Source organism: Pieris brassicae, chromosome 8, assembly GCF_905147105.1.
Source record: "Pieris brassicae chromosome 8, ilPieBrab1.1, whole genome shotgun sequence".
In the NCBI taxonomy this organism is placed as follows: domain Eukaryota; kingdom Metazoa; phylum Arthropoda; class Insecta; order Lepidoptera; family Pieridae; genus Pieris; species Pieris brassicae.
In genome coordinates, this window is record NC_059672.1 from 17,966,155 (window position 1) to 17,979,818 (window position 13,664).

General features: G+C 34.9%; 1 non-coding gene across 1 annotated transcript; it reads left to right on the forward strand.

Moving 5' to 3' along the window:
* The first annotated feature begins 9,055 nt into the window (after positions 1 to 9,055).
* On the forward strand, positions 9,056 to 9,127 carry Trnae-cuc. The gene has a single exon. It is a non-coding gene; the product is annotated as a tRNA-Glu (tRNA).
* The last annotated feature ends 4,537 nt before the right edge of the window (positions 9,128 to 13,664 follow it).

Genomic DNA, 13,664 nt, shown 5'->3' on the forward strand with positions numbered 1-13,664 from the left:
GGCATCTAGATTAGATAAAACAGTTCTGGTTACGTATTTAATGAGATGCCACAAATAACGCTAAAACCGCACTGTGACTACATCGCCGCGGGTTTTATCCGCATGTAGTTGTGATCAAAAGATGCATAATTTAGCGACATTAACCGGAAAGTTCGAAAAAAATTTTATTAAACAAGAATCAAAACTTCGCTACATACTGCCTCTATAAAAAGTAGCTCATAGTGATATCATTTGAAGTTTTTAAGCGCTAATAATATTTTTTTTTAAGTCAAATCAATATGTGAGAAATAATCCAGTGTGGCCAGTCCCTAATGTATGCGATAAATATGATCAAAGAACGTGCAGTGAAGGAAGCAGTACGTTGCATAGATAAATGGTTTGAGGCGTTCATAAACAGCGACGAAAGCACGAAATTGACTCGAACGCTAGCGTGTCTACCTTACGATAATTGGTATCGCTTTGGGTAAAATCATTGAATACTTTTATACTATATAGCACTACAGTTGTGTAGAACAATGTTGCATAACTTACCAGTACACATTCGGCATAGACATTTTATTATTTAAATTCTATGCTCTCCTATCGACACCTGGCGTTTCACAACACAGTGCTTTTTAAGGGACTTTCAACCACACACGCCCTCTTTGTGGAACTAGCTGCCAGTAGAGGTATTTCTAAATCTATACGACTGGCCTTCAAGACAAGAACATACCATTCCCTGAAAGGTCGGCAACACACCCGCTAGCCAGAGTTGCAGGTCACGTTATTCAAATTAACCGCTTGCTTGTTTGCATCCTCCAAACCATATAAATTGGTGACCAGCTTCTTGTTTAATATGAATTCCATAACACTAAAACTTGAGTCCATGGCATTATGGCCAGGAATCGATGTTAGCCTTCCTAACCTACGAACGGGATAAGATAAATTAATTATATGTAAAATAAGTAATTAGACATAAAGCATTTGTAATTGTATATCTTATGAAGTTTTGGAATTTTTGCGCTTACCTTTTTTTACCAATATAGGTTGCCAGAAGGAGATCGCTCGAAAGGCATATCCAAAAATAAAAAAATACACTTTTGTTATTTATAAACATCCTGATATTAAAAATAAATAATTATTATCCAGTTAAAAAAAGTGTCTACAGTGTCGCGTTGTTTTAATTTGATCGTCTTTGTTTTGAACAGTTTTGTCAAGTGGGATTGTACAGAACAGACTTTGATTCTTCTGGTAATCCATTTATGAAGTGTCTTTTGTTTCGGCTAGGTTCAAAGTTTTGACGTTTAGACCAAGAGCCATACTACACAACGAATTCTAATTCTACATTATATTCACGCTAATAATACAGCAACGATCTGTCGACGAAATCAAGTCGCAAACGTTAACTATGATTTATAATAGTAGTTCACAATACATTTCTTTTAATTACACCTTAGTACTTCCAATAGTGATTAAGACCCGACTTTCATATTGAGTTTTCTACTACGCTATATGACGGTTACAACATCATCTCTATAGAACATCGAAAGTTTATTCATTAAATAACAATCATTTGTTGTTTAACAATCTAGAAAATAATTAAATCTCAATAAATTTAGACTTCCAAACAGCCACCCAAACATATTAATCTAGGTTAGGCAATCCGATACTATCTGTACTTATTTTAACCGCTTAACTCATGTATAAATTATATACATGTAATTATTGTACATGTGCATATTCCCGGCTACTTAATTTATTATTATAATATGTATCACTCGCACGCTGAAACTTAGAAGTTAACAATTAAGAGCAAGTGACAACTCAGTATTAAATAAGGCAGGTTTTGCCGCGCACCACCACTATGTGGAACCAGTCGCCCTCTCAATTATATATACGAACCACATCGACTTAAAGTCCTTCAAGAAAAAAGCGTACCAAATCTTAAAAGGCTGCAAACGCATTCGCAAGCCCTCTGGCATTGAGAATGTGCGTGGGCGGCAGTGTCACTTAACATCAGAGCCTCCTGACCTTTTGTCCTCTGTCCTATAAAAAAAAACTTCTTATTAAACTACAATATCATGGAGCTTTTATTAGGTAAAGGTATAAAGTCTTAAAACCGAACTGTGTCTATACACGTTTACGGTAAATCTGTATTTTTTTATGAGTACCTATTACTTTAAAAGGACTTAATGCTTTTATTTTAAAGCGTATTCAGTATTGTATAAAATGAAATATGAAATATAGAGATCAACTCTTCAGCAATAAGTTATAGCCGTTTTACATAGTTGTCAGTGTCGATGTCGTGTCATAACTCAGACACGTTATAGGGTGATAGAAACAAGTCGTTTCATTGTGTCAAAGGTTAGATTTTAGTCAAACAACGCTTTAATATTATTCTATGCATTGACCTCCTTCCATCATTTGTTTTTTCCTCTGTTTCCATGCAGAAGTATTAATAAAGCATTTCCAGTAAAACGGGCTAATCTCGTGATTCCAACTAAAAGTATATTTCTGTATTGACTGGAATTTACTGAGGTAAAACAGGCCAAAAATGCGACCAAACCAAATGTTATAATAATAATTTGAATTAAATATCGTAGATCAGTTGAAACAACTTCGCTGCAAAAAAGACACCACTTGCGTATATAATGTGCAAGTTGGGCCTTCAAATCATGGCTCAACTAGTGAAACATAAGAAAACTATTAACACAATGTTGCTAGATCTTTCATATAAAGGTACAAAAATACGCGAAACTAATCTTAATAGGGAGAAAAACGTTATCTTAAGGTTTTACTAGCCGGTTATTAAACCGAATACAAAGTCCATTTATATAGAGTCATAAAACAAACCCGATATGATAGTCGAGTTGCAAATGCGCTTAAAATCGGTACGGATAATCTCTATGCCTTAATAAGGTCGTGTGTACCATACACCAGTGCTCGAAGCAAACCACCCACGATTGTAGACCTCATACTTAGCTAATGCCTCAAGTTAGACCATATCGAAACCATGATAATTCCTTTACATATTTAAATAGGTATGCCGTATTTGGTCTTGTTACATTGCAGTGTTTTTTATCGAATTTTATTATGGATTTTGGTTTGATTATTTTAGTTTAGAACATATTGACTAACAGGACGATCAACATATCCTGAATCGTGCTATTTCCGTACCTTCAGATAAAAACATATTGACATCGGCCAGGTCGACCGGCCAGTCGTCGTCAAGGATCTTCTCTTCATATTAGAGGTATTGGTTTTTTATTTTCTTTGGGGAACAGCATTGCGCATACCATAACACGGCGCGACTGCTTGATGCTGGGTGTTGGGTTATGTGGGTTATTGTGCATACCCACTAAAACCCTGAGGTGCCACCAACAATCGCCTTAGGCGGGATACTAACAGCAGATCCTTATCCGCCTGCCTCTCCACGCCCATTGTTGGTTTGTGAAGATACTGGACACAGCATATATCCTCCACAGACCGGGCCGTACGCTTTTACAAATAGCTAGGGAAGATCGGGTCCAGTACTTGCAGGAATGGGTCACCATCCCTTCTTTTGAACGCATGGACCCCTGCCTCCCCGCTTGGGCACTTTTTAGGAGGCGATGATTTAGTGGGCGCGTCGCGCATTTACGCGGGCCATCATTTCCCGTGCTCAATAAAGCTTTTACTACGTCTGGTAGTCTTGCGTCCTTGCCCTGGAGTGCATCTAGCAACGGTCTCCTTTCCACCACCCATGCTGGGCAGTCCCGCAGCGTATGCAAAGCGTCACCCCGGCCATCTCCGACAGTGGTGGCAGGTTGGTGCCTCCTCACATCCTACGACTGTGCAGATAACTACCAAAACATCCGTGTCTGGACAGCATCTGCTCAAGACGATAGCTGTGCTGATATAGCTGAGATGATAGATAGCCCCAGCGCCTCCTTACCCAACGTTGAAGCAGGGGTCTGAGGGCTTCGATAGTATATTTACCGATACGCGCGCCCACCAGCTCTCTTTCCCACTCTGATAGCATTTCTTGGTCTTCGCAGGCTCGCCACGCGTTTATTTCTTCCAGTGTGGGGTTCTCCCTCTTTCCCTGGCATTGGCCCTCCGCCATATTAGAGGAATAGTACACCATCCTTCTTCAACAGACACTATCTTATTTTTCATTATACAGTTATATTTATTGATTATTAAACGTAGAAGCGGTTATTTCAATTCACCGCATATCCTATTTATTTGATTTATTTTGTACCGTTACATGGAATCTTAAACTAAATCCGTAATTGTAACAAAACGTTCTTGGAATTTAATAAACGTGTTATCATTAAAACATTACGGTCAGATAAGTACGGCAACGGGATTCAAGTATGTTCTGCGCAGTTGAACAACACAGAGTTGTGCTATGAAAAGAATTGCTCCTACCGTTTTAATTAACACAATTAAATATTGCAAGGAACGAGGAAAACTTATTATAAAAAATTATGCTGGATGTATTTTTCCTTATTAAATACAAAGTTTAATTAGCAACACAAAAGATTTTTTATTGGTATGGTTTATGGTTGACAGTTGCCATCAATTATGCTGATGTTTAAGTATGTGTTGACTAACCTTTTTTATTTATTATCACATTTATAAAAATATCTTAATTATTAATTGCCAATCCACGATTACTTTAATGATGTATTTATTGCCAATACATATATATTTGGAGATATATTGTTCACCTGTTCTGCCTAAAATATAATAAAACTGTAAGGTAATGATGTATGTTAACCAGTAAGATATTAACATTCATTTATCGGTTTAATTGACCATTTGTCTATAAGAAATGAACAAATGTACACAAATAAAAAGATAATCGTTGGTACCCAGCTCAAAAAATCGACTTACATTGCAAATAATTAAACATCAAGAGAACATTTGCGATAATATTGTTTATTAGAAAGAGACTGTATTTAATGTAACTTCAGAATACAGACGACGTCATAATATCTAATGACAAATATAAATATATGACGTAAGTACATACCTACTATATGCGTAAAAGAAACCAGGCTAGTTAATATTCGTAGTTCATAGTCGATAGATTAAATAATTGGTATAAATATAAACGAATAAAGTAATGTCAGAAGAACACGTAGGTAATTGGTAAACCGAAAAAGGTTGTGTCCATTGGGAGGGCATGGGCGGTGTCCATTACGTGATATCCTCTCTGATTTATTGATCAAGTGTCTACTCGATAATCTATATTGAAATAAAAATTACCGGATTTTATTTTATCGGCATTAAAAAGCAATTATTCTTCCAAAAGCTACTAGATTACGTAAATTATATCCAATTTCGAAAAATTCGTTATTATCTCTTGAAGTAATGATGACTATTTAATAGTGCGTTAATCAAACTAAAGATTTTGAATCTATTAAATGTATATTACGAATTTCGATGTTTTGTCGTATTGTGTATGTATGTGTGGACTAAAGTTCCGCAGTTCACGCCCTTATGGTCCGTGGTGCGTAAAGTCTTGCCACCACAGCACCATTCTTAAAAATTTCCTGGGCACTTCGCGGAGCAACCTTACTGCTAAAAGGATTTTTGTTCGTTGAGTAGCCACCGCAACGCAGGACTGGATGACTGATTCTTCTGCGCTGAAACAGCCTCTGCACTCTCTGTTTGTTGCGCCAAAGATCAAGAAGACAGTAGCCCGTAACAGAGTCGTTTTTGGTTCCAAACAGAGCCTAAGTATTTCTCAACATCTCACGTATTATAAAAATGATTTTTCAGAAGACCTTAGACAAAAACCACAACAGAGTTAAGTACAATTTACATAGTTATATTTCCATGTGAGCCGTGATTTCAGCTTACATAGTTATTGTTGAAGTTTGATATATAGGCAAGAATAATTACTTATTCAATTTTTTCGATCTTCATTTATTTATTGAATATGAACTAACCTTTGTATAAACTACCCGAGACATAATTTTTATTATTAGAATCACCTAGCAGGCTTTACTTAGTCTTTCCTAACTGTCACAGAAAATTCTTATTCTGGTGGCGAGGGACAAATCTCAACTACCACTGGCATAAGGTGTTTTCATCTAAGACACTCAAGGTGCCTCACCACGTTCCTTGGGTAGAACGCCTGGCGAACCCCGAGGGCCTATCTTAAAGGCGTGTGAAGGTCTGAGGTGTTTTTAGTGGCCCCACCCCTCTGAATAGCAGAGGGATTTGAGTGTAGACCCAGCCCCACAGTCCCCGCATCAAGCTCAAGATCCTTGGCGCGGTCCTGCGTAAGCGCACTTTCACCTCATTAAGAAAAATTCAATGTTAAATACGCTTGAATAAGTAGCACTACTTTCCTCTTCACTTAAATTTCTATCAAATATTACAACAGACGTAATTTACCCGCCATATGGCAAAGTGAAGACGCTAATGTGTCCTCATCTATAATTTGACTAATATTGACTCACAGTCGGCACCTAATCCATATAATTTACTTAGCACCTAATATCCAGTTAATGATAGTGTAAACGTTAAGTATAATAAACCGCAAACTAATGCGCCATATGTAGGCTTTAATGTCAATCTCTTGATTTGAATATATAGTTAATTTATAAAGTTGTTGTTAATTTTATAAGCCTATTTTAACAAAATTTTTACTTATTTTAATATGTTAGACTAGAAATCTGTCTTAGAAATGAGGAAGTTTTTACTGTAATAAAATAAATACATGTTCATATGAGCGTATAAGCAAATGTAAAAATAGGTCACGGGATACATTATAACATGGCTTTACACAATGTTTGCCTTACTCGTTGAATAGTCATAGTGAATTCATTCTTTCAACACAACTCAGACTTATACTAGCTTATTCCTTAAACATTAAAAGGTAAATGCATTGTTCCAACCAAAGAAATCCCTGTGATGAGAACTATAATGTGTGAATACAGAACCATCATAACAGTTATGGGAGCTAATGTAATTCTTATTTTCTACGCATCAATTTAAATAGACCAAATTTCATACCTGCTATTAATTTTATAATTAGTATCAAAATGATTTTTATCGAGCGAATGACGCAGCAGTGTGGTCGACCTAACAGAAGCGACCTTAAGTCCTACAACGGTTATTCGCACATACTCTAAGAAATCAGTGTCTTAGACGAATAGTCCTGACATGTATGGACTTATCGTTGCCAAACGAAAACGAAACTTGCAATAGTTGACGCCTCAGTATTAACTTGAAAGTTAAATTAATTTATAGCTACGTAATTATGTATAGAAAATATTATTTGTAATAATTAATTCCAAAACAAAGTGCTCAGGGGAATAGTCAATGCTTCTTGGTACATTTGTAATTACTACCAGAGACTGTATTGTAGAAGTCGTCGCCACAATAATAAAAAAGACTGTTGGAACCCACGAACATAGGCTCCACCATCATGTGAATGTCGAGGCTACTCAACGCCTTGACACCACTGACCTAGTGAGAAGACTAAAAAGGACAAAAACATCTGAACTAGTGAATTAGTGTTGGTGCACGTTGGTGTTAAGTGCTAAACAGTGAGTGAATTAATAGAACACAAGAACAGAGTATCGTTCTTTTAATATAGCCTGTAAGTAGTGTTATTGGACACTTTCTTATTGGTAAATAAGGTTAGACTAGATTGTAATATTCCATGTTGTTTTAGTAAATAAGCATGTATAACAAAACATATGACACAAACTAACCAACTGATAGGCAAATTACTATAACGAAATATTTGCAAGGCAAACGTTGCTTATGTAGGTTAAAGCGTCGCTGTTTCATTTTAAATGGAATCTAGGAACTTGGACTAACGAAAACCCGACTTAAAACTTGAGCTACGGGATTAAAACGGTAATAATAGTACTACAATAGTGTGGTTATTCACGCCCAAGCATATGGTTAATGTAGATAGGTTCTTCAAGTGATTGACACACCGTCTGGCATCGTCTTATGGCATGTGTTTATATTAATTCATGATGGCTCATAAATATTACGTAACTCTAAGCGGCTGGATAATATTCTGTTATTGGATTTTATGAGTTTGTGCCAATTACAGTTACTGCATTTTTGTAATAGTGTAAGGAATTTATGTGCTACCTCACTGCCTTTAAATTTTTAGAACTTATTAATCTTTTGGTCACGAGTAGAGAGTAGAGACTGTGTACCCGTGCACATTTAGACGTTTAGGCCAACATTTTGTATTGGTTTTTGGCGATTTAAAATAATGCATAGCTTTAATACAGTTGTATATTTAGTTATTTAATTAATTTACACCACATAACATATTAAAATACTTAAATAAAAGCACCTCTGTTCTCTCTGAGGCATCGAGCTTAAAAAGCTCCAGTGTTTAAGCACAAAAGTTTGTATGTATAGAAGTAAACGCATATTTAATGATTAAAGTATAAAGTACTTTTTATAAATTAAAAGCGTTATCAATATCGTATAAAATATATTAAACGTTTATAAGGAGATGATTCAACGCATATAATTTGTTCTCAAGATGTCATTAAGGCAGTTAAGTAATTGAATGAGCTATGATGTCATATGACAGTTGTGAAATGGGTCGAGGGTAAAATAATTAGTAAAAAAGCATCTCATACAAGTGTCTTACGGGTGTCCACCGAATTGCATGTCAAACATAAAGCGAAGAAAAATGATTTATTTTAAACTTCGTTGCATAATCGATAAAGAGGTCTAGATAATTAGGACATCAAATTCTGGATGTGTTCTAGGCAACCCTGGAATTGTTTGGCTTGAGATTTGGTTTGAGTCACGTTTTCGAATACGGCTCGAACAATAGTCTATACATCGTGGGTGGGCATGCACCTTGCACAAGAACGTCTTTGAACAATTATATGCACGCCTATGTTCAGCGGTAAGTCGTTTTAAATGATAATAATGCTATATAAAATAGTCAAATTAACTTAGTTAAAGCATTTCTTCTCAACTGAGACAATGAAGATGAAATCTAATAGCTGTCATCTTATTGCAATTCTCTATTAATAAAGTTCTTAGCCTATCGTATTAACGGATGCAGTATTTTACCATTACAATTGTCTCCGGTATGGTCTAGTGGCTAGGATACCTGGCTCTCACCCAGGAGGCTCGGGTTCGATTCCCGGTACCGGAATTAACTTTTTTATTTTCTTTCATACGGTAATCGGTTTTTGCGTCAGTAAAAACAATAATATCAAAAGTCAAAAACTCATATAGGTAACATGTACACTTATGAACGTCTAAATAAATAAATATACATTAAATAAAGAGAACTGACTATAAACTCTCCAGTATTTTTTTATTTTTATCCCAATGGTTATGCCAATTTCTAATATATATGTTGATAATTTTAACCTCATAAAGGAATGGGTTTGAATTTATTACAAACCACATTTAACAAGTTATTATCTGTAGTTTTACACAAAGAATTCGCTTATCGTCTTATACAGCTGATGCACAGACTCCCAGACGTATTAAAATTTTATACTTTTCACAAAGATGAACAATGCAACGAATAGATAACATTTTTACATTTTAACTCGAACAAAGAATCTTAGACTGAACTAACTTTTATCTTATCCACAGAAAGTATTTAAGATATCCATTTAGCACTCTGGGTTCAACCACTTGAGAAATTCGACTTCCGTCTCTAGTATGAATAGTTAACAAAAATAGGTTTAACATAATTTTTACTTGTGTTGAGTAATGTACATTTAAGTAAAACTTTTTGACGAATATAAACATATATTTATTATAGGTATCGATGTTTCATGTGCCTAAAAACCATACCAACACGCAGAAAGGTTTTAAGACATTCCATGGCAAAATGAATAACTTGGTAAATACAACCTTCGGGTCCGTTTGATCCCCGGGAAAGGCAGACCGCTAAGGTTCACCTAGTACCAAGCATGTATTGTGAAGTGTTGCAAGTAACAAATCACTATTTAATATTTGAAGTGAACATATGTAATTATAGTTCATTTGTATATTCAAATTACATTAATTAATAAAAGATATTATTGCTAGGCATCATAAAAATAAGATAGATGTAGTAATTATACTGTACATCAGTATAAGGCATAAAAATGTTTCTCTGTTTGTGGTAATGTTTTCGTTTCGATTTTGTAATGATTTTATATTTTTAACTCTTTAGCTTATAATTTAAAAAAACTTGGTACTGTACCAAGGCAAACCGCCTTTGTCTTTTTGTCCATTTTTTGTTATTTTATAATGGGTAGTAAAAATAATTATTTAAAAAAATGTGTGCATGTGTACTTCAAACATAAGAAGTGAAACTAATTTATGACCTTATTTTTCAAAAAATGATCTACTTCGTCATTTTACCTTATTATTACAAAGATTATAACAGAATTTCATTAGTGGTAATAGATTTATTACTATACTTGTTATCGTTATTAAATATTTTTGTTACAATGGCTTTGAATCTCTTCGAATCAACCGTGGTTGGGACAAGAAAAAATGGCACAACCCAAAAATGTGATTCAATTTTTTTTCCAATGCCGATAAAGAAGTTTCACTTCAGAAAATTTGAATCATCTAAATTAATTAGAAAGTAGGGAAGAGGCTATTATGCTTTTTCTTTCTTTACCAAGTATATGCATTATGCTAATATAACGATTTCCTGTTACAAGCCCAAGCGAAATACTTCGCGTGTCGATTGACGATTGTCTAAAAGACATTCCCAGAATATTCAGTTAAAAAATCTAGCGCGAAATTTGCATTTGACATTCGATTAAGAACGTACAATAAAGTCAGAATATAATTTATATTCCTATTTTATAAAAACGTTAACAATACTTCTAAGAAGGTTCGTATGAACTCATTTAAATTAATCTATTTCTGAATACCAGTTTTCTATAATTCCGGCTTAGTCATTAATAGAATGATTTCTTATCTGCCGATGCCAAAATTTGCTTTTACGTCTTATTTATGGCGCTTTTAATAAGTTTCTCAATTCCCTTATCATTTTTATTTCTTTTATATTAGACACTATTGTCTTTATTGGGATTTACGGTTAGTTAATAATTTTTAAGTTTTGGAAATTTATTTGATAATATTGCCATTTGTTTTAATGTTAGACTAACTGTACATACAATTATCAATAATACTAAATGAATATCTATAATGTGTGCAATTCCATTATGAAATGTCATTCCCGTTTAGTTACTAATTTACTACTACCAACTAATATAACCTTTACTACCCGTTAATGACTTTTTTAGCTTTCAATTGGAAGTCACTTATGGCTTAGGTAATTATTAAATAACGACGATGAGCGAGGTTGTTTGTCGCGAATAAACGGAGATTTAAACCATTTTTGCCGTATGGCATTTTGGCCGTGCTCTAAAGTAGCTTGTAACGAAAGATTTTGTAGCATTAATATGAACAAAATAAATATAAAAATTGTCTTAATTCGAGTTCTACACTACATTCAATTACACTTAGTCCATGTCATTATGATTGAGTGGACGGACGGAGTGAAGGCCTCCTCCAAATTCTTCCACTTCCTCGCGACAAGACAATTTTCCAATTCTTCTCCGCTATCATTTTATTCCATCTTCTCAAGATTCTGGTGGACGGGACGTCTCTTTCTTTATCCCACTCGGCCATTACAAGTAAGTGTTTTATTCACCCATCTGCCATCACAAATGCGGGCAATGTGGACTGGCCCATTTACCCTTTAACTCTTTTATTTGTGTTACGACGTATTTTATCTTTGTACTTTATCTTTAAGTTTCGAATGACCTAAAACCCCAATGGAAATGGTTTTCACCACAAAAAACGAGACGTTAAATTGATTATAATATATATATATTAATATAGCCAATAAATTCAATAATAAATACGAATATATGTATTCTAAACAAAAACTTTTGTCTTCATACGGTACTTGATATAGTTAAACATAACTAATAGTAGTTCTCATTTAATCGGAATATGAGATAGCTTCCATAAAGTGATAATTATAAGCGGTAATGCAAAGTAAATAAGCTATTTAGATCAAATGATATAACGTCAACGTTCATCAATGCACGCACTTCCTCTTACAAACCAGTTCAGTCTCACCTTTCTTATAACTGAACCGCCATTGGACTAATTCTCGTAGTTTATTGCTTCGCCATAAAATCAAGAGATTTACAAGGTGACAGTATTAAAATTAAGTTAATGCCAGACTCGTTTCTTTATTAGCAATATATTGATAACGTTTTATTAAGGTATGACTTAATAAATGGCGACTTATGGAAATGAGGTGATAATTCGGTGTTATAGAAATATGATATATGGTTTATGGTTGGCTCGCTATTTGTCACGTGGGTGCTATAATAATACAAATAGGAACTTTGCCAGGTGCTACACGGAGTCCTTATCGAAATGTTTGTGGGACTAATTATGATTTAATGGTTTGGAAATCGCCGTATCTGTTTAGGATCATAATTATACAACCGTAATCAGAAGAATTAGCACTGTCAGTTCTTGTTTATACGAATAAATTTCAAATGAAAAACAATTTCGTTATTTTAATTTCAAAGTCCATAGTGCTAATGTCGCAAACTAAAACTTGCCATTGGAACCTATCAGTGTTTCTTATGTTATATCATAATTACGATATATCTATATTTTAAACTTTTTTTTATTACCAGGAGTCAAACTGGCATATGGATGGAAGTACGTTGCCGGCCTTTTAAGAAATGGCACGCTCCTTGATTAAGGGCTCTAAGCTGGATTGGTTCGGAAATATATCAGTGGGCAGCTGGTTCCACATAATGGTGGTGCGCGGCAAAAATTGCCTTAAGAAACGCTCAGTTTATAAGTTTTATGTATATTTTTCGGGAAGTACGTTGCCGGCCTTTTAAGAAATGGCACGCTCCTTGATTAAGGGCTCTAAGCTAGATTGGTTCGGAAATATATCAGTGGGCAGCTGGTTCCCCATAATGGTGGTGCGCTGCAAAGTAGCCTTAAGAAACGCGCAGTTTATAAGTTTTATGTATATTTTTCGGGAAGTACGTTGCCGGCCTTTTAAGAAATGGCACGCTCCTTGATTAAGGGCTCTAAGCTGGATTGGTTCGGAAATATATCAGTGGGCAGCTGGTTACCCATAATGGTGGTGCGCGGCAAAAGTAGCCTTAAGAAACGCGCAGTTTATAAGTTTTATGTATATTTTTCGTTTCGTTTAAAATAATATCGAGGTAATGAAATACATATTCCTAAACACAACTTGTTAAGTTGATTTTAGCCAATAATAGACATAGTCATACACAATAAGATACAGTTGACTTACATAATGCGTATTTACGCTATTTAGCATTCGTTCAACGTATCCTTTCGCTTATTCACAAAACGACCCGAGAAAAATCGTGTCGGATGTCATGGTGTGCGCCACGCGACGTTTCCATTCTCTATCTGTTTTCGTATCTACTACAATAGGTTTGACGCTAAACACAGCTATTATGCGATCTATAATAGACAAAGCAACTCCATACTAGACAATGGTGTTAAATAAAAGGCTGTCGTCATTAATTTTTTCGCTTTTGACATTTTGTAACGGTGCATCCTTTGTGAACTGTGCTTGACTAAGGCGGAAAAATTATCGCACAGCGTGTGAGCTGTTAGCACTAAGCGAGATAAGTGTTTATATATACCGACATATA